Here is a 21,745-nt window from a genome sequence, read left to right as displayed (position 1 = left end):
TTGTAAAACAAATTCTATGACTTTCAGTGTTCCACATTTAACTTGCTTTCCTAAAAATGCCCGTTAAAATTAGTTGGATATGCCTAAAATAAGAGTTAAGAGTAAAGGATTGGTAGATTAATGGATGAAACAATATGTATTAGCTCATGTAATAGGAAGGAAAATCCTTTAAACTTTTGTGAAAATGTCCATAATGAGACAAATAACTCTATAACATCGTTTCAAGGTTTCAGATTAAGTATATAAATTAATTTGATTATCCAATCCACTAAGAAGTACACCTTTCTTAATTTATGTAATGCTTTAATTTTCATATGTGAATATTCAATTGTGTTTCCATCATTACTTTAAACAAATCAATTACATATAACCAGAGATTATTGTAATTGATATCCATATGAACATTATATAATGCTAAAATCTCAACTTTTTGTAGTTATAATTTAAGCTCATTGTGAAATATCTTAATAATTTGCCACAAATGATACCTATCATTCTCCAAAGTTAGTGCTCTCAACTCTATTGGCAAGCTTGGGTGATATGCTTTCTGCTTGACCTTTTCCTTTATGCTTGAACTTTTCATCTCGTTCACCTTTCACATGCTTTCCTAAAAATGCAAATGCCCATTAAAATTAGCTGGATATGCCTAACATGTTGAAAATATTGAGAGGGGGTTGGGGAATCAATATTTTTTTCAATTGTTATATTATGCCAATTAAGATTTTTGAAAACTTGATTTCCTAAAAATGCAATTGCCCATTAAAATTAGCTGGATATGGCTAACATGTTGAAAATATTGAGAGGGGGTTGGGGTGGTGAATTAATATTTCTTTCAATTGTTATGTTATGCCAATTAATATTTTTGAACACTAGAAATAGAACAAAAAAATAATTTTATTAATAAAGACACTGAGCACTCTAATCCTCTTTTACCCTAACTATACAACAAAATCTCTAACTTTTTCAAGGCTGCAACCTTTAATGAGAACTCTAATCCTCAAATATAAATCTAAGCTCCAACATGTTTTCTCGCAAAGCTCCAAAGCTCCAATCTTGTATGATGACTCCAAACCTCAAATATAAATCCACGCTCCAACCTCATCTCTCACAAGGCTCCAACCTTGTATAAAGACTGTTAAAGATCTCACAAGGCTCCAGCCTTGTATAAAGACTCTTAACATACAGAGGTCTGTTCCAAGTCTCCACAGGCCGATTTCTTGTTCTCGAAAAGGCAGAGATATGTGCTATGCATAGGCTGAGCTCAATTCTCCAATATAGCTACGAAGAAATTTCACCAATAACCTTTGATCCAGAATAGAATATAGCATCGAAAAACTTCTTTCTGCGATCTCTTCACATCGTCCTCAAGTCTGAATCTTCCTATCTTCTTTTCTCATCGAGTTCCTTGCTTCTGCTTAACCAAATTCATTGGGGTTGAATGAGGGAGTCATCACGTATTTATACATATTCATTCACATGATTTTGATCATAGTAGGGATGACTTGAGTTTATTCTTTGGATGAAGCCGACCTGTCATTCCTGGAAGCCAACTTGGCCAAGATCCTTTCCAGCTTTGCAATTGTTGACTGGGAATTGCTTTCTCGGACTCAAGGTACATTATTTCTTCCAAGATTGCGTCCATGATCAAGCATCTGAGCGTGTTGCTACAGGACTGATCCACTCCTTTATTCGCCAGTTTATTGAATTAATGTGAAGGATATCTTTGCTACCCCGAGACACAGCCAACAAGAGATCAGTCTTTAAAGATGATGGACTAAGCATGTGGGATCCTAACTCAACTTGGACAATTACTAATGGAATCGATAGTACAGGTTACAGATCTCTGTATGAAATGATTAATGCAATATGGATCACAATTGCTACCATTTCCAATGGAGCAGCGCCACCCCCGGGCCGCCCCGCCCCGCCAGATGTCATACAGTTTTATATGGTTTTGTGCATATCTTTCTTTTTCTTAAACGTTTGTCTTTTAATATTATCCTTTCCCATTCTATTTTTATGTTTCTTTTTCTTTTACCCCTATATGTATGAATGCGTTTAGATTTAGGTTTATATATATATATATATATATATATATATATATATATATATATATATATATATATAAACCTTCAAATTTATTAACCTTTAAATGTATATCATATACCATAACAACTTTACCTTTAGGACTTTGTAGCTATGTTCTACATTGTAACAACTTTACCTTTAGGATTTCGTAGCTGTGTTCTACATTTACAATAATTCTATGCCCCAGTCTCATGGATTTTCGGCATTACATTCATTTGGAATAATTTTAATCCCTATTATCATGATTTTTGGGAACTTCATACCTATTTTGCATCTCTCACACACACACAGGTTATGGGTTGTTTGCAATCAGTTCACATTCATCCATATGTTAGTTTGACACAACAATAGACTTTGTGTTCTTTATAAAATTTATAATACAACACCATTCACGATGCTTACCACTTAGACCAGCATCACGTGATTTCTGACTTATGGCATCAAGGAATCATAGCCAACTATTGGTTTGAATGGTGTCCACTGAATCTCGTTTAATGGACGATGTAAATTGTTTGAGCGGAAGTTAGGGTATCTACCCAACCCAGTGCTATCGTCATGATTTCATTGTGTTGATGGGTTTGTAGTGATAAAGAGCTCTGCAACTCTGTTCAAACCTTACTGCAACTGGATATCTTTTGCTCACTTCTTGAAATTTTATATAAAACTGTATGACTTATGGCGGGTCGATTCCAGGAATCGACCCGCCGTCGGTCGGGCAGGGCGGGGCGGTCGATTCCGGGAATCAACCGGTCGGGTGGCGCTGCTCCGTTGGTAATGGTAGCAATTCTTCATATTTATCATCGTTTCCTCTCTAAAGAATTTAATTAAAAATCATCCTTGTATACCAAAATTCAAAATCATGTGTTAGGTGCACAGGTTGCACGATTTGTATGCATGGCACGATGAAAATATTAATGTGGAGAACGTGTAAAGGTACCTTAGTTTTTGTTTGGTTGAAGCTTTACCGAAAATGAACATTGGGCAACGTTGTTGAATCTTGCGGCAGTCGACGATGGAGGGTATTCAAATTTCAGCGCGTGTCTGAAGTGTGAACAAAGAAAAAGGCGCCGCAATCTGTAGACCTATGTTGAGAGAGATCGAGTAAGACAAATAAACAGCAGATCGGATAATGATTCTGATGCCGTCGCCGCTGATGCGTCACAATCTGTAGACCTATCATCCCGGGTTCGGGATACCAAAACTTTAGATCGATTTCGCGTTAAACTTTAATGTGAATAACGTGTAAAACTTGGTTTGTTTCTGCGTGTTTAAAGCCTTGCTGAGTAATGAAGATGAACTTCACTTAATCTGGCATAGGGATAGTGAATATCACCAAAACTATACAGAGAAACAACTCAATGGCAGATAATGATCCATGACGTCTAATTGTTAAGCGTTATCAAAAGAATAGGAAAGTCAGCTCGGTCCATCTTCTGCTATATATACCCACGCAGCTCAGTATTAATTATATATTTCACAAGTGAAATACAGTTGCAATTAATATAATCGCTGTGAAGATAGGTATTTCAATCCTAAACACGGAATACAATACTTATCCTATATTCTTTATATTACCTGAATTTTTAGATGGATCTCAAAATATGTCTACGCTACCATGGTTGGCACTACGCATTCACAGCACGCTGACGGGAATAATACTTTATTTCAATATTAATAAAGTAACCCCTTTCATTACTTCAAAACACACATAACTTCTAATTGCGCCAACCCTAAATTCGTTCTTTGTCATGATGGCTTCGACCAGTCGTTAAGATTTCTCCGCGCCACCCGACCGATCGATTCCCAGAATCGACCGCCCCGCCCCGCCTGACCGGCGGCGGGTTGATTCCCGGAATCAACCCGCCAGAAGTCATACAGTTTTATATAAAATTTCAAGAAGTGAGAAAAATATATCCAGTTGCAGTAAGGTTTGAACAGAGTTGCAGAGCTCTTTATCACTACAAACCCATCAACACAATGAAATCATGACGACAGCGCTGGGTTGGGTAGATACCATAACTCCCGCTCAAACAATTTACATCGTCCATTAAACGAGATTCAGTGGACACCATTCAAACCAATAGCTGGCTATGATTCCTTGATGCCATAAGTCAGAAATCACGTGATGCTGGTCTAAGTGGTAAGCATCGTGAATGGTGTTGTATTAGAAATTTTATAAAGAACACAAAGTCTATTGTTGTGTCAAACTAACATATGGATGAATGTGAACTGATTGCAAACAACCCATAACTTGTGTGTGTGAGAGATGCAAAATAGGTATGAAGTTCCCAAAAATCGTGATAATAGGGATTAAAATTATTCCAAATGAATGTGATGCCGAAAATCCATGAGACTGGGGCATAGAATTATTGTAAATGTAGAACACATCTACGAAATCCTAAAGGTAAATTTGTTACAATGTAGAACACAGCTACGAAGTCCTAAAGGTAAAGTTGTTATGGTATATGATATACGTTTAAAGGTTAATAAATTTGAAGGTTTATATATATCTATATATATATATATATATATATATATATATATATATATATATATATATATATATATATATAAACCTAAATCTAAACGCATTCATACATATAGGGGTAAAAGAAAAAGAAACATAAAAATAGAATGGGAAAGGATAATATTAAAAGACAAACGTTTAAGAAAAAGAAAGATATGCACAAAACCATATAAAACTGTATGACTTCTGGCGGGTCGATTCCGGGAATCGACCCGCCGCAGGTCGGGCGGGACGGGGCGGCCCGGGGGTGGCGCTGCTCCGTTGGCAATGGTAGCAATTGTGATCCATATTGCATTAATCATTTCATACAAAGATCTGTAACCTGTACTATCGATTCCATTAGTAATTTTCCAAGTTGAGTTAGGATCCCACATGCTTAGTCCATCATCTTTAAAGACTGATCTCTTGTTGGCTGTGTCTTGGGGTAGCAAAGATATCCTTCACATTAATTCAATAAACTGGCAAATAAAGGAGTGAATCAGTCCCGTAGCAACGCGCTCAGATGCTTGATCATGGACGCAATCTTGGAAGAAATAATGTACCTTGAGTCCGAGAAAGCAATTCCCAGTTAACAATTGCAAAGCTGGAAAGGATCTTGGCCAAGTTGGCTTCCAGGAATGACAAGTCGGCTTCATCCAAAGAATAAACTCAAGTCAGCCCTACTATGATCAAAATCGTGTGAATGAATATGTATAAATACGTGATGACTCCCTCATTCAACCCCATTGAATTTGGTTAAGCAGAAGCAAGGAAATCGATGAGAAAAGAAGATAGGAATATTCAGACTTGAGGACGATGTGAAGAGATCGAAGAAAGAAGTTTTTCGATGCTATATTCTGTTCTGGATCAAAGGTTATTGGTGAAATTTCTTCGTAGCTATACTGGAGAATTGAGCTCAGCCTATGCATAGCACATATCTCTGCCTTTTCGAGAACAAGAAATCGGCCTGTGGAGACTTGGAACATACCTCGGTATGTTAAGAGTCTTTATACAAGGTTGGAGCCTTGTGAGATCTTTAAGAGTCTTTATACAAGGTTGGAGCCTTGTGATAGATGAGGTTGGAGCGTGGATTTATATTTGAGGTTTGGAGTCTTCATACAAGATTGGAGCTTTGGAGCTTTGCGAGAAAACATGTTGGAGCTTAGATTTATATTTGAGGATTAGAGTTCTCATTAAAGGTTGCAGCCTTGAAAAAGTTAGAGATTTTGTTGTATAGTTAGGGTAAAAGAGGATTAGAGTGCTCAGTGTCTTTATTAATAAAATTATTTTTTTGTTCTATTTCTAGTGTTCAAAAATATTAATTGGCATAACATAACAATTGAAAGAAATATTGATTCACCACCCCCAACCCCCTCTCAATATTTTCAACATGTAGGTATGGGACATAATTATTATGGAGAGCCCGCTTGGCCCAATGATCTTTCATATATTTTTCCAGTAGTAATTTTAGGTACTATTGCATGTACAATAGGTTTAGCGGTTCTAGAACCATCAAGGACCTGACCCGTTGAGCCTTTGGCTCTTCTAGCAATACGAACATATTTCAGCAAATGCTCTCAGGCATAACTTTTCTCCATCCGTTTCGTATCAGCTCAGCTCGGAGTTTCCAGTATAGCGATCCAATGTTGTTTCTAAAATTGAGAAATTAGGGAAGGACCCATTTGAAATGGATTGTAAGAATGGACAAGAAGACAAACTTGGCTGACTTAACTGAAAATTTATCTATTTATATAGATAGTTCATAAGAGTTTGGGAACCAAAGGATAAAAAAGTTGGCTATTCCCTCAACTTCAATAGGATGGAATTGAATACAATTTTTTATGAATCGTCGATCCAAATGGCTCTTAGGCATATCCAGCTAATTTTAATGGGCAATTGCATTTTTAGGAAAGCAAGTGTTCAAAAATCTTAATTGGCATAATATAACAATTGAAAAAAATATTGATTCCCCAACCCCCTCTCAATATTTTCAACATGTTAGGCATATCCAGCTAATTTTAATGGGCATTTGCATTTTTAGGAAAGCATGGGAAAGGTGAACGAGACGAAAAGGTCAAGCATAAAGGAAAAGTTCAAGCAGAAAGCATATCACCCAAGCTTGCCAATAGAGTTGAGAGCACTAACTTTGGAGAATGATAGGTATCATTTGTGGCAAATTATTAGGATATTTCACAATGAGCTTAAATTATAACTACAAAAAGTTGAGATTTTAGCATTATATAATGTTCATATGGATATCAATTACAATAATCTCTAGTTATATGTAATTGATTTGTTTAAAGTAATGATGGAAACACAATTGAATATTCACATATGAAAATCAAAGAATTACATAAATTAAGAAAGGTGTACTTCTTAGTGGATTGGATAATCAAATTAATTTATATACTTAATCTGAAACCTTGAAACGATGTTATAGAGTTATTTGTCTCATTATGGACATTTTCACAGAAGTTTAAAGGATTTTCCTTCCTATTACATGAGCTAATACATATTGTTTCATCCATTAATCTAACAATCCTTTACTCTTAACTCTTATTTTAGGCATATCCAACTAATTTTAATGGGCATTTTTAGGAAAGCAAGTTAAATGTGGAACACTGACAGTCATAGAATTTGTTTTACAACATAGGGAATGAGAGGAAAAGGTAAGGCAACAAGCCTATCACCAAAAGTTTTCCGATGGAGTTGAGAGAACTAACTTTGGAGAATGATCAGTATTGTTTGTGGAAAAATATATGAGATTTCACAATGGGCTTAAATTATAACTACAAAAACTTGAGATTTTAGCATTTTAAAATGGTTACTGGTATCAATGGAAATAATGTTTGGCTATATGTAATTGATTTAACCCAAATAATAATGGCAACATAGTTGAACATTCATATATGAAAATCATAGCATTACATAAATAAGAAAGGCATACGTATTAGTGGATTGGAGAAGCAATTATTTATATACTCTATCTGAAACCTTGAAACAATACTATAGAGTTGTGTCTCATCGATTAACACAATCCCAAAAGTAGTGACATTATGCCATTTTTCTTTTAATAACGATTTATAAAGCAAATGATGTGTTTACTCTTGTTGAATAATCACATCGGAATTAATGTTACATGGCTCCCTACTCATCAATGTGAGGATAATATTAAATAAAACACATGTTTAAAAATAAGGTCTTTACATTTATGTGTTGGAAAAAATGCATTTATTTGTTAGTATGTTAATTTGATGTATGCATATGAATGTCTAGCAAAGGATAACATTTAATATTTGAAATTTGAGAAAACACTGTTACTTTAGAATTCCTGAGTGCATTTGAAAAAATTAAAAAAAAAAAGGTCATGCTCAAAAGGAATGAAAAGTTGAGCAATTCAAATTCCAAGAAATGTTTCTCAATGCTTGCATATCCATATTCTATATCTAATACATGGACCATACATGGGGATTCCTCAATCAAGGTTGAATACCATCATATTTTCTAATTATTACGATTATCACTATTAGAGTGAAGTGGGGCTTCTAATTGTTGTTCTGACTTTTTCTAATAAATAAATAAATAAATTTGTACACATGCTTACACTGAAGGAAAAATGGCTTAGAAAAGACACAATGGAAACCTAGGTGGAACTCCAAAATAATGGAAGTATATCTTCTAATATTTACATTTTTAATAGAAGGATAAATGTTGTCAAAACATTTCATACAAAATTTCTTCAAAGGCCAATCTTTGCAAAAGGTAATAAACCATGCACTATTCATGTTGATAACTCAATAAACAAACCATCTATGCAAAGCTTGATGTTTAAATGATTTAAGTTTGAAGGAAATATTTACTCATTTTATGCACGCAATCACATTACTAAAATTGATTTCTACACAATAAGGAAGATATGTTAAGTTGTTTTAGATTGCCACCTACTTATCCATATTTATTTAAGTCTCAATTATCTCCTCACAAATGACTCCTTTTGTGATTGTTGTGTCCCTCTATGGTAGTATTCATTGCTCTATAGCTAATAGCCCACAACCTCCCTTGCATGTGCGTTTTGGCACTTTAACTACTTGTAAAAGACTTGAGATTAAGCTATGTATCAATGTAGAAACAACATTTTTACACTAGAATATGATGTCAAACATGGGTAAGGGGGGTGCAAGGGGGGTGGGGGGAGAGGGGGGTAGGGTAGGGGGTTGTGGGGGGGGGGGGGGGAGGGTAGTGGTTGGGGGGTGGCGGGGGGTAGGGGTTGGCGGGGGGGGGGGGTGGGGGTAGGGTAAGGGTAGGGGGGTGGCGGGGGGTAAGGTAAGGGTGGGGGGTGGGGGAAGGTAGGGGGTAGGGGTAAGGGTAGGGTGGAGGGGGGTAGGGCGCGAGGACCATGGGGCTGGCGTTAAGGAAGGGGGGGAGGAGTTGAGATTGGAGGGGAATGGGAGTTAGGGGGTGGGTTTATGGGGAGGAGAGTTGTGGGGTAGGGACGGAAGAGTTGGGGAAATGGTGCATGGGTGGGTGAGGTGGGGGTAGCAAGGGCTGGCGCATGGGTAGGGCAGAAGGGGGAAGAGGGCATGGGTGAATGGGAAAGATCGGTAATGGGTTGGGGGAAGGGGGCATGACGACGACCTACCCACGGTTATTGGGTGATTGAGATTGAATAATTGTTTAAGACAGTTTATATAACTGATGTATGCATCGTATCTTCAAATAAAATTAATGTTTTCCATATTTTGTTAAATGAGAAGTTATGAAGCATTTTTATGTTGTTGGATTATGTCTTAAGTATGATAAATTTTATTGTTTAAATATCTACAATGCAATATCAAATTAGAGATATAATGTCTGTTTTATTCAATATACAAATAAATACTTTTAAATTCATTCAGTGATATAATTTGTTCATAATGTCATGTTTTTTTAGTTTTATAGTTGAAAAAATTTCATTTTCTTTTGTATCTAGCATGTTGTGGTTGAAAACATGTTAAATTTATACTTAGGAAAGAAAAATGATATTCTACCAGAAACATTAATGTGTTTTTTCCTTAAAATTTAACTTTGTTTGAGACATAAAAAATTGGTTTTATTAGCATTTTTTAAAAAGTTTGAAAATTGACCCTAAAAAAATAAATCATTATTCCAGTATCAACACTTTCGTTTTGAAGCTATATTTTGCACGAAAATTTCGTAGTAAATTTCATAGTCACTGCCATTTTTAAAACACGTTCCAAATTGACACCTAAAAAAAAAACATCGTTCCAGTATACACACTTTTCGTTTTTAGCACTGTTTTTGATGTTTTATGGGGGTTTTTTGGCCAGAGTTCCTGTTTTGAGTTTATAGTTCCCGTTTCAAAGTTTACATTGTTTTCAACCTACTTGTATAAATGATGATCCAAGCATATTTGGGTGATTTTGGACCAAATTTTTGAAGTTTTTGGGCTTACTGGCTGTATGCACTGCGCACCAAACCCAACGCGCTGTGCCTTCTCTATGCGTCGTGCCAATGTAAATTTGCACTAGAAATTGCAGCCCAATGTGCCGCGCCAATTATGTGCGCTGCGCCACGTGCCCAATGTGTTGCACTTTTTCCAGGAGACTTTTGGAGGCCCTCATGGTGTCCAAATTGGGCATGGGATAGCTTTTTTGAAAGGTACTTGAGTCTAATTTCCAACCCAACTAGAATTTTTCAATTTGGATTTCATTTGACCTGTCAAAAATCAGATCTCCCAAGACTAGTCAAAATGTGAAAAATGAAGTTGCCTAAAGGCAAAGTGTTGTTGCAGACAACTTTTGAAGGGCTATCTCAACTACAAATTGAGCTCATGATAGCTCATTGGAAAGCTCTTTGTGTCTCATTATCCTTTGACTCATCAAGAAAGTCATTTGGCCAACCAAGCTAGGATAAAACTTGATTTTCCCAAGGTCACTTCAGAGGTTCATCAATTCTCCCGAGGCAACTGTACTTTTGACATTTCTCTAAAACCATGACACCTGTGTAAAAAGTGAAGGATATTTTTCTTCCTTGGCCTATTGTGGAAAAAAACTCTCTCAGTTTTCCCAAATTCATCTTTTATTGATCAGAAACATCATTGGAGTAAAACCTATCACGATGTGTGGAACAGGGGATTTGTCGAAATGAAGCAAAAAGAAGGGGATAAGGTGCTTCTAAATTATTGAGAACATTTTTGGAAGTAGGGAGGGATGTTAGGAAGTAGGGGAAAGTGGAAGTTTAGAGATTCAGTGAGGGGAAGGGGTCCAAAGGGGCAAAACACAGGTCTAGCCTAGAAAATTGCCAAGTTGTAGCAAGAAATTAGGGTTTGTGCGAAAATGAGGAATTTGAGGGTTATCAGTGATGGGAAGTGTTTAATAAGGTACATTAAGGATAGGGGAAGGTGTATGAACATCAAGATAGAAGTTTTTCTAATGATTTTTCCATCCAAGAGATATTGCCTTCAAAACCATAGGAGAGGGAAATGAACCTTACCTAGGCACAACTGAAGCATGAACAAGGTATAAAATGACCCAGTGGAACTTGACATAATGATGACAACTCTCTGAATGATGGTACACTTAGCTGAATGGTGACATGGATCGACATTTGGACAACTTTGAAAAGAGTGAAAACAAACCCTAGACCTAATACCTAGTGACCAAATTTTTACTTGAAGACTCACTGAAATGACAAAATTTGACCTTGACACCTTAAAATGACTTTGTAAGAGCATGTTTGATCACTGGAGGAAGGCTGCAAAGGCTGACACTAACATAGATAATAGAGTGGAGGAAGAGATAAAAGCAAAGGTTACAGGAAGCCAAATTGAAGTCACAAGAAGCAGAACCAAAACTGAAGGAAGAACGGGAGCAGAGGAGGAAATAACAAGAAGAGAAGAAAAAGTAGGAAGAATAAGAAAAGAAGAGCGTTGTTATGATCTTGACCTGTGAGAAGATTCCAGAATACCAAATATGTGCAAAATACAACCCAGAACATAGAACAAAATGAGAAAAACAAGTATTTTATTATTCAGAGATGAAAGCAATGTTCACTTTCCTCTTCGAGGAAGAAACCTCCAGCATAGTAGAGCTTGATTACAAAATAAGACACGACATTCCACAACGGGGAATCTCTATCCTTTATATAGGATTCATACATACAATACCATGGGTCATTACCATGGTTCTCTCAATACCATAAATCTAATACCATGACCCATTTGCAACTAACTTTGGTCCCTTTCTTAAATGCGGGTCAACCACTTACAATTATTAATATGAGATTTATTGACTCTTTAACTAACTATAACTATGAATCGACCCCATTACATAAATAAAGGGGTTAGGGTTGGACCCTAACATGCCCTCCCCCATAAAAGCAGCCTTGTCCTCAAGGTTGAAGTTGTGGAAACTGCTAAAGAATAGTGGCTGGTTCCCAGGGCACATCTTCTAGAGAGTTGTCTTTCCACTTGACGAGGACTTCCTTGATCGTGCAGCCACACAGATGTCATTCTCGCATGTCGAGGACCTATTGAGGTTGGAGCCAGAGTGAACATTCTTCATCCAATTCAGGTAGACTTGTTTTAATTCTGCAATTGTTCCCCACCACTTTCTTGAGGCATAATACATGGAAGACTGGATGGATTTTTGAAGTTGGTGGAAATTCTAGCTTGTAGGTGATTGATCCAATGCGATGAAGTATTTGATAAGGTTCGTAGAATTTTGGAGTTAATTTTTGGCAGCCCTTTTCTTTGAGTGATGTTTTCTTACATGGTTGCAGCCGCAGGAATACCTGAGCCCCTTCTAGAAATGTTCACTCTGAACGATGTTGGTATGCCTGTTGCTTCATTCGATTCTGAGCTTGATGGAGATTATCTTTGAAACGGGCTAGCATGGCTACACGGTTTTGCAGGAGTTGATCCACTGCTTTCACCTTAGAGCATCTAGGGATATAAGAAGTAGGTGAAGGTGGGAGTTGACCATACACTACATCATATGGATTCATCTTGGTGGCTACATGATAGTTAGTATTATACCACCATTTAGCTAGAGGTAGCCACTGTATCCATTGATGTTTCTTTTCTGAAGCAAAGCACCTTAGGTATGTCTCCAAACATTTGTTGACTGCTTCAGTTTGACCATCATTTTGGGGATGATAGGAAGTACTTAGTTGGAGTTGGGTGCCTTGTAGCTTGAAAAGTTCTTGCCAAAAGTTACTAGTGAAAGTTGGGTCACGATCAGATACAATGGAAGTGGGCATGCCATGTAATTTGAAGATCTAGCCTGTGAAAGATTGAGCCACCAAAGTGGGGGTAAATGCGTGGGGTAGAGTGCAAAAATGAGAATATTTAGAAATTCTGTCCACAATCACCATGATGACTGACTTGTTTCCTAACTTCGGAAGACCAATAATGAAATCCATAGAAACATCCATCCACATTGAAGCAGGGATAGGCAATGGTTATAAGGTGCCCGGTGACTTGACTGTTTCTCCTTTGTACATCACATTCAGTTATAAAAGTAATAATGTTAGTTTGCATGCCTGTTGATCTGATAATCACCCTATGAGTGACCTCAGTTAAAGATTTATTAAACAAAAGGTATTATAGAGTCATGTGCTAGTGTGTGTGTTCTGTGTTATTGAAACAAGGGATCGATCAGATTGCCAACACATAGACATTTTGAATGGAAAGACAGTAGAGAAATGCAGTAAGAAGACACAAAGACACAAGAAATTTTTAATAAGGAGTTCACCCTATTCTCCAGGGCTACGTCTCCGGTCTAGCTTTAGTGGTGGCCTTGTTTTGTTATGTCTTTCAGCAGAGAAATTACAATGCAGGGACTCAATATGAGTTCTCCTGAAGCAGAGTTTGCTTGGCAGGGTGGTTCTTGGATTCCCCAAGCCACTCGGAGTACACAGACTCTTGTTCTTCCTACCATCTTTGTGACCCTCTGTCTACAGTGGAAAGAGCCAACTGTGATGCTCAATCCGGACAGATTCCTCTATGGGAAGGCTTGATTCTTCAAGCTCTTTGGTGCTCGATGCTCTCTGTGGTCAGCTCGGCCCTCTGTCTCCTCTGGTTGGATTTACTGCTCTCTGTGCTCAGTCCTCCTCTCAGGGTTCACTATTCACTGTCTCTCTTGGTCTCTTGGACTCTTTGTTCTCCCTCGCCTGAATCCTGTTCACTGTCTCTGTTCATGGCTTTAGCCATTCGACCTCCATGCCTGTTCATTTCCTCTCCCGCCTACGTCGATTCGCCTGTCATCTGTGTGCTTGGAATTCCCTATTCGGCGTCAGCATGATCACTTGGGAAGTAGCCACGTGTCTTCATTGGAACAGCGCCAGCCGGTTCGTTGATTCATTTCTTCGGTTGTGCGTTCTTTCTCCACCATGGCGGTCAACCGACTCCAAATCTCTTTAGAACTTGGCTTAATTCCCTGTCAGTTCTGCTCTGTCTATCGGGTGCAATCTCAGCCATCCGATCTGGGCTCCTCCAGATCCAACGTCATTCGCATGTCAAGCGTGGTTAACTTGATCGATCGATAACGCGCGATCACGGTAGTTTTTCTCTCACCTCCACTGCCATGCATCGATTGCTGAGTGTGCTCGCTCCGGTTTTTCCAAAATCTCTTATCGTTCAAGGGAACCCTAGGTAAAACCGCCGTTTTCCAAGTTGTGGGTCCCATCTTTGTATGATGGCGCCTTTTCGGTTCTCTGCCCATGGTCCTCTGGCTCCTAACGTGGCTGAGTGCTTAAGCCCTACCATTTCAACCCTGTTTGCCCAGCGATGCGTGTTAGCGCTAATGCACATCGAAAATCAACTCATTTTCCCATTCCGAGGATTCCAGGGGCTTCATCGACCTCCTGCACAGTCCCATGGGCCTCGGTCAGCGTGCTTTGACCGAGGTCCTCGTCGTTCCACGCCGGCTGCCATGGCCACTAGTTCAGGGTGTTTTCAATTGCTGTTTTGGATTCTTCAAGGGTTTGTTCGTCCTGATATATTCATTGTTCTATGATAGTCGTTTATGGATCTGATTTGGATCACAGCCTCCCAACTAAAAAGCTTTTGGACCACCAAAAGTTGGTTTTTCTTCAAGCATCGACTAAGTGAGGAAACTGCTGTCTCACTTGTGCAATCTCAATCCATTTCGCACTGCTCGACTTCGAACCTTTAAGCCCAATTATGAGGTATTCCACCTGTCCACTGCACGTCGTCCTTACCTTCCTGTCCAGCACTTTATCTTCCTGCAACTCATTAAGATATTCAGGTAGCAGGTCATCAGAAGGCAATTGACTCTCCTCTTCAGGGTCCTCAACCATTGAAGGTTCAAACAACCTCAAGCAATCCATGTTCACGACTGAGTAGATGTGCATGTAGGCTAGTAGATCAAGGAGAAAAGCATTTTCACCAATCTTCTCAAGTATCCTGAAGGGTCCATACCTGATAGGTTTTAGCTTCTTACCTTCACCTTGCATCCTGTCCTTGCTGGTATACAGCCAGACTTGGTCTCCAACTTGAAAACTACGCTCCATCCGATGCTTATCATGCCTAGCCTTGTACTTGGCCTGGCTCTTTTCCAGTTGTTCCTGTACTACCTCGTGGATCTCCTAGATCTGTTCAATGAACCTAGTTTCTTTGTCCACATCATTGTGTCCATCAACCATGGTATCTTTACCAAAGACAAAATCCAAGGGGGACCTAGGTATGAAACCAAAGCAGGTCTCAAAAGGAGATCTCTATGTAGAAGAATGTTTGGCTCTATTGTAAGCATGTTGCACATAGCACAAATTCTCATCCCAAAGCTTAGGGTGTTTGCTGCAATATCCTCTCAGTAACTGGATCACTGTCCTGTTAACTACTTCTGCCTGGCCATCTGTTTGTGGATGAAAAGTTGTGCTTTTCTTTAATTTGGTGTCCATTAGTTCCCACAGACTGGAGCAAAACTTCCCCAAAGATCGGGTGTCTCGATCAGATATAATAGAAGTGGGTAATCCAAAATGAACCCATACATGTTCAAAGAATAATTTTGCAGTTTGTTCAACTGTAATATGTTTACTACAGGGTATCAAAATACACATTTTGCTGAACCTATCCACAACAACATATAGATAATCATGACCTTTCCTAGATTTAGGCAGTCCTCCAACAAAATCCATGGAAATGCTCTCCCAAGGGTGAGAAGGAATTGGCAATGGAGTGCACAAGCCTAGTTTTTTGTTGTTGGGCTTGCTTTTAGCACACATATCACACCCCTTTACATATCTAGAAACTGTCTCACTCATTCTCAGCCAATAACAGAACCTTTGTAGTTGTGCAACTATTTTTCTTACCCCAAAGTGACCTGATATCAGAGAAGTGTGTGCTTCCCTAATTATCTTTGCTCTCTCAGTTTGTGGAATGCAGAGTTTCCCACAATGATATAAGAGTCGGTCCTTCACATGATAGTCCAATTCTTCTACTCTTTTGCCTTGAACCAAAGTTGCATATACATATTTAAAGTCCATATCCTGAGCACATTGTTCTATGTAGCTTTCATTTAGCACAGAATTATGCTTAAGTATGGTAGATGCATTTATAATGGGTCAAGATAACATGTCTGCAACCTTGTTATGTATGCCCTTTTTATATCCGATGACTAAATGAAACTGTTGTAGAAAACCCATCCATCTGTAATGTCTTGATTGTTGAAACTTATTTTGGGAGTGTAGATATTGAAGTGGCTTATGATCAGTATGTATTACTGTTTCTTTGCCCATTAAGTAATGTTTCCACTTTTTCACACTCTGGACTAATGCATACAATTCTTTATCATATGTAGGATAGTTAATTACCGCAGGATTAAGAGTCTCAGAATGATAACATATGGGTTTAACATGCTGTGTCAACACTGCTCCCATGGCATAGTCACTGGCATCAGTTTGGATCTCAAATGGTCTTTGTAGATCTGGCAGTGCTAGTACAGGTGTTGTACTAATTTTATCTTTCAAGGTGTCGAAGGCTTTCTGCTATTTGCCTCCCCACTGAAAAACCTTGTTCAATCCTATCAAAGCATGTAAGGGAGCTGCAATTGAGGAGAAATTTGAAATGAACTTCCTCCAATATTGTGTTTCTCCCTAGAAGCTTCTCACTTCTGTAGCAGACTTGGGTTTAGGCCAGTTTACAATGACTGCCACTTTAGAGGGATCTATTTTTAATTCACCTCCCCCTACTATATGCCTCAAATAATTTAGAGAGGTTTTGCCAAATTCACGTTTGGAGAGTTTAACATAATTTTTTTCTCTTTTCAAAACATCTAATGTCTGCTTAACATGCTTTAAATTTTCTTCCCATGTTTTACTAAAAATCAGAATGTCATCCAGATACACAATAACAAAATCATCAATAAAAGGTCTGAGCACATCATTCATTAATCTCATGAAAGTAGAAGGGGCATTGGTCAAGCCAAAAGGCATAACCAGCCATTCATACAATCCCTCCTTTGTTTTGAAAGAAATCTTCCATGCATCTTGCTCTGCAACTTGACGTGATGGTATCCACTGTGCAAATCCAGCTTGGTGAAATAGACATCTTCCTTCAAATGATCTAAAATATCATCTATGCGAGGAAGGGGATAACAATTTTTTATCGTTATTTTATTCAGTGCTCGGTAATCAATGCACATTCTCCACGATCCATCTTTCTTTCTCACCAAAACGATTGGTGACCCACATGGTGATGTGCTAGGCCTGATGAACCCTTTCTCAAGCAACTCTTGCACCTGTTTCTTTATTTCAGCATTCTCTAAAGCAGATAACCTGTACATCCCAATGTTAGGAAAAGGAACATCTTGCTGCAAAATAATATCATGTTCTATTCCCGTTTTGGGTGGCAAACCTTGCGATTCTTGAAACAAGACATCATACTCTGAAACAATATTCTCTATATCAACATGCTGATCAGAATTACAGCCTTCAAATACATTGGTTTTATTAGTTTTATTTTCCTTTACAACCATTAGTAAGAACTGTTTGCATGAATTTATCATTATTTTCATCTGTCCTTGTGATGCAAGTGTTCCATCTGCGGAGAGAGGCAACCCCTCTAGCCCTATAATGGGTCTAGTCACAAACAAGGACAAATAAACAATAGCTTTCCTTAAATAGTTCAAGTTGGAGGCCTTACTCAACCGGTGGTCGATGGAGTTTCGTTGCGCTGCTCCAGCTTCCACTTCCTTCTCCTAATGAGTAATCAACCTGAAACAATGCAAAGGAAATACAACAAAGCACGTAACTGGAACAACAATGATCTATTTACCCACAAAGTCAAGAATTCATGAGCTATCTAGTACATTACATACAAGACATAGGAAAACATCAGTGATTGCACTAATTATAAAATAGAGTAAGTTTACAACCAAAGTCTTGACATTACAAGCCTTCTCAGAAGGATCCAGCCAGCATGTTCTTCAAGCATTCACTCTTGAAAATGGATCTCCCAATACACAAGTCTCTCTCACTCACAAGTTTTACACAAGATCAAAGGCACTTCACAACCTTCCTCAAGCTCTCAACAAACTCACACTTTTCACACTCACACCAGCTATCTAACAAGCTCACTAGCACTAACAGCACTATCAGCAACCACTCCAAAGACTAAGAATTCCAAACTAGCAGCACATAGCAATGGTGGGAGTTTAAATAGGAGAAGGAGTCTCCATGAAAGGTGGGAGGATGAGCTTATCTCTAAGGAAGGTAGCACAAATGACGGAACAACCATGCCAGAGAAAGGAGGGCAACATAAACAAGGACAACAACCAGGTCTGGAGTCATCTGGAAGGCTGACTGTTGGAACAAATTTGCCCAATCTGGATCATCGCGGGCAAATAACTTGTCTTCCGTGTTGAAATCGCTATTGCATGACGAAGATAGTCAGGTTATTGTGGGAAACTACAAGCGACAGTTTCGTTGGCGCGAAAATTGGATCATCACGGGAATCACGTGTACTTCTGCGATGGCAGCACTTCTGGACTGTTTTGGAGCGCCCTTCAGCGCGTTTATTAAGCCAACAGACGTGATGAAACAAAAAACCTTTGGAAAAGTAGGTCATTTGGCAACATCAGAGAGCATGAACATGAATGATTTTGGACTCATGACATAGTAGGAAGACTGGGATGAAGGCAGTGACAAATTACTGTGTAACAGATGCTCCTAAAGTATGAAACCCGAGAGAGAGGGAGGGGTGAAATGCTTTACGAAATTGACTGGGCTGGAACACCATCTGGAAGAACCTGCATGCAAGTACAACTAATATCTATGATGATGAAGTGCATGTAGTCTAGGTATGGGCGCAACCATCCAAAAGACATACAAAATAGGTCTGTGGTATGGACGCAACCATCCAGCTAATGAGACCATGGTAATGATAAAGGTATGGTCACAGCCATCCATGAGGACTCAGGCATGGTCGCAGCCATCCATCAATGAGTCATGTAATAATAAAACCAATCCACGCAACCCAAACATGTGTAATATGAGTTCGGGGTCTTGAACCCATCCGATCATAGTACAAATTCTAACATGCGAATAGATGTGCTGAGGTCGAGCATGATAGAACATCACTTGATTACCGGTCGATGATGCAAACCGTTAACAAACGCGAGAGAAACCACCAATAATTGCAATGGCTCTCAAGGTACTATCCAGCACAATCCACAAAGTGTGAAGAAGGAGCTGATGTCGAACACTCGTGGAATCACCCAATCGACGACCAATAATAAAAGTCGACCGTCAAGTGCAAAGAAATTTCCATTAAGGCATGCAAGCTCTAAGGTACCAAAGGGGATCTATAGATCAATCTCCTAGATAATGAGCTGAAGTCGACAGGAGACGACCCATCGTAGGAGGGCCATAATGCTTCCCCCATCAACGACACGAGATCATGAACAAGAGGCAGATGGTGAGATAGAGTATCAGAGGAGAAGACGAGGGTGTAAACTACAAAAATAATTATACTCTTGAACATATCGGCAACACGACTCCGGAGGGGGGGTGGCAACATTCAGGCACCAAGGGATCAGAGGCTCGATGGAGACAGCATGAATTGAATGGAATAAGGCTAGAATGATAACCCAAACCCGCGGAAGGCCAAATGACGATGTATGGATATCCCAACCTGACAAAAAGCAAAAGTGTCGATGTTCAAGAGTGACCAGCTACCATAGAAAATCAATAATAAACTTGTTGTCGAGTCCAACTTAGTAATAGTTTAATGAGCCCTAGGAAGGAGAAGCTCGAGTCTCGTCTGGGTGACGAGTCCAATGTCGTCAGGGTTTAACAAGTCCGACATAGGTAAAACTCAGAGTCTTTTTCATGTTTAGAGAGTTTGAAAAAGACACGAAAAGAAAACTCTAGGGGGTCCTTTTTCATAGAGTTGTGTCTTTTGAGCCCGAAAAAGTATAAAACGATACTCGAAAGAACCGCCCGACCATTACGATCGAGGAGTACTTTTTGTAGGCAGTGACTTCAACCCAAAAAAGAAGAAAAGTGGTCGGAAGCACGTCGTTTCGCAACCAGTAACGAGCCTGAAATGACAAAAACCCGACAATATTTTTGTGTTTAAACAGTCAAAAAAAGAGCTTAAAGGCGACCGCCTCTCGTTTCTTTTTAACGGGCCAAGAGGAAAACTCGGCCATCTTTTCATGTTTCAGGTCGGAAAAGAGCTTAAAGATGACTTTTTGGGATCAAGTGTGTTACACTAAAATTTGTCACCATGACTATTTGTAGTCAGTATGGCTCCATCAATAACCATACTGTCCTCCTTGGCAAGTCTTATACCTCTGTTTCTCATGTTAAACTCCAAAAAAGAGAGAAAGCCTTTAAAAAATCAATATAACTCCGGTTCCACACTTTCTCTTACTCTTACCTGCAGGCCCGCACCTCAAGCACATAATACCTGCGTACTTGTACGCTCTTTCTGTAAAGGGGTGGGTGCGTACCCCTGTAAAAGTCAAAAGGCGCAAGTTTTACTTCAAAAACTTACTTGCGGTCGATTCTAGAGCATTCTAGAAGATGGTTTGACGTGGATTGAGCGCCTCCAGATGGTTCATGCATCGCAATGAAAGAGGAACTTATCCCATGAAGAGGGGAGCTATCCCTTTGAAAGAGGGGCTTATCCCATTGATGGTGGACCTGTTTAACTTCCTCCAAAGCATTATAAATACAGGCATTGGGCCAGAGGCAAGAGAGGTTGAAAGATGAACATTCCTAAGGGTAGATGCTGCTGAAATTAGGACTCCCTTATAGAGCTTGAGAGGAGAGATCACATTCCTTTCTTAGCTTCATTTGGAAGTGGGTGAGCTGATCAAAGTAGAGGAGAACTCTTGCTGGACCCTGGGAGGGACCTGCACAACACCAAGGCATTGGTTGTAAGGTTTCTTTTGTTTCCAATTAATACAATTAAGTTCATTTTTCTCAACAAGTTGTTATATATAATTTGTTTCATAAACTCCTTGGTCTTTATGATGAATATGTTTTATTATATGAGTTATTCAGGTGCTATGTAATCGTTTGCTTTTTTGTGTATGCAGGCTTCAAGGAGAGGAGATCATCTGGATCGAAGAGGCTTGGCCGCTACAAACAGCGTTGGACTAAAGGTAAGCCTTAAACACCTGGTTGCTTTATTTTAAATGCATATTTAGGGAAAGATAGTGCTTGATTGTTTTGTTTGTCACTAGAAAAGCCTTAGTTTCTAGTTCCACAGCAAGAATTTCCAACTGGTTACCGTAAAATTCTCCCAACCTACCGTCAACTGACGGAGTGATTGATCTAATTTCAAGTACAGTCGATCACACTCTTCCATTGGAGAGTGAAACTCATGTCACTCAGGTTGATAATCCATTAGTTGATCAAGTGGTCTATTCAATTTCACATTCGGTCGATCCCACTTTCCCTTTAGAGAGTGAACTTCATACCGCTCAGGTTCTTTTTGTTACATCAGATTCCTGTATGCCGGGGGGCATTTCACCTGTTTCTATGGACCCCCTCCAAGTACTGAGGTCTTTTCCTTTGATTGGAATAGACTGACAGAACCTCGTCTTCCTTCCTCCATCCCTCCAAATCATTGTCAAGGCTGGTGGTAGGGACATGCATCGCACATAGCTAGATGAAGGCGCT

The sequence above is a fragment of the Pinus tabuliformis genome, chromosome 3_2 (genome assembly GCF_031772625.1).
Source record: "Pinus tabuliformis cultivar Carrire ecotype Pingquan chromosome 3_2, CPIR1, whole genome shotgun sequence".
NCBI classification, from domain to species: Eukaryota; Viridiplantae; Streptophyta; class Pinopsida; order Pinales; family Pinaceae; genus Pinus; species Pinus tabuliformis.
Note: the sequence above shows the minus strand (reverse complement) of the source record.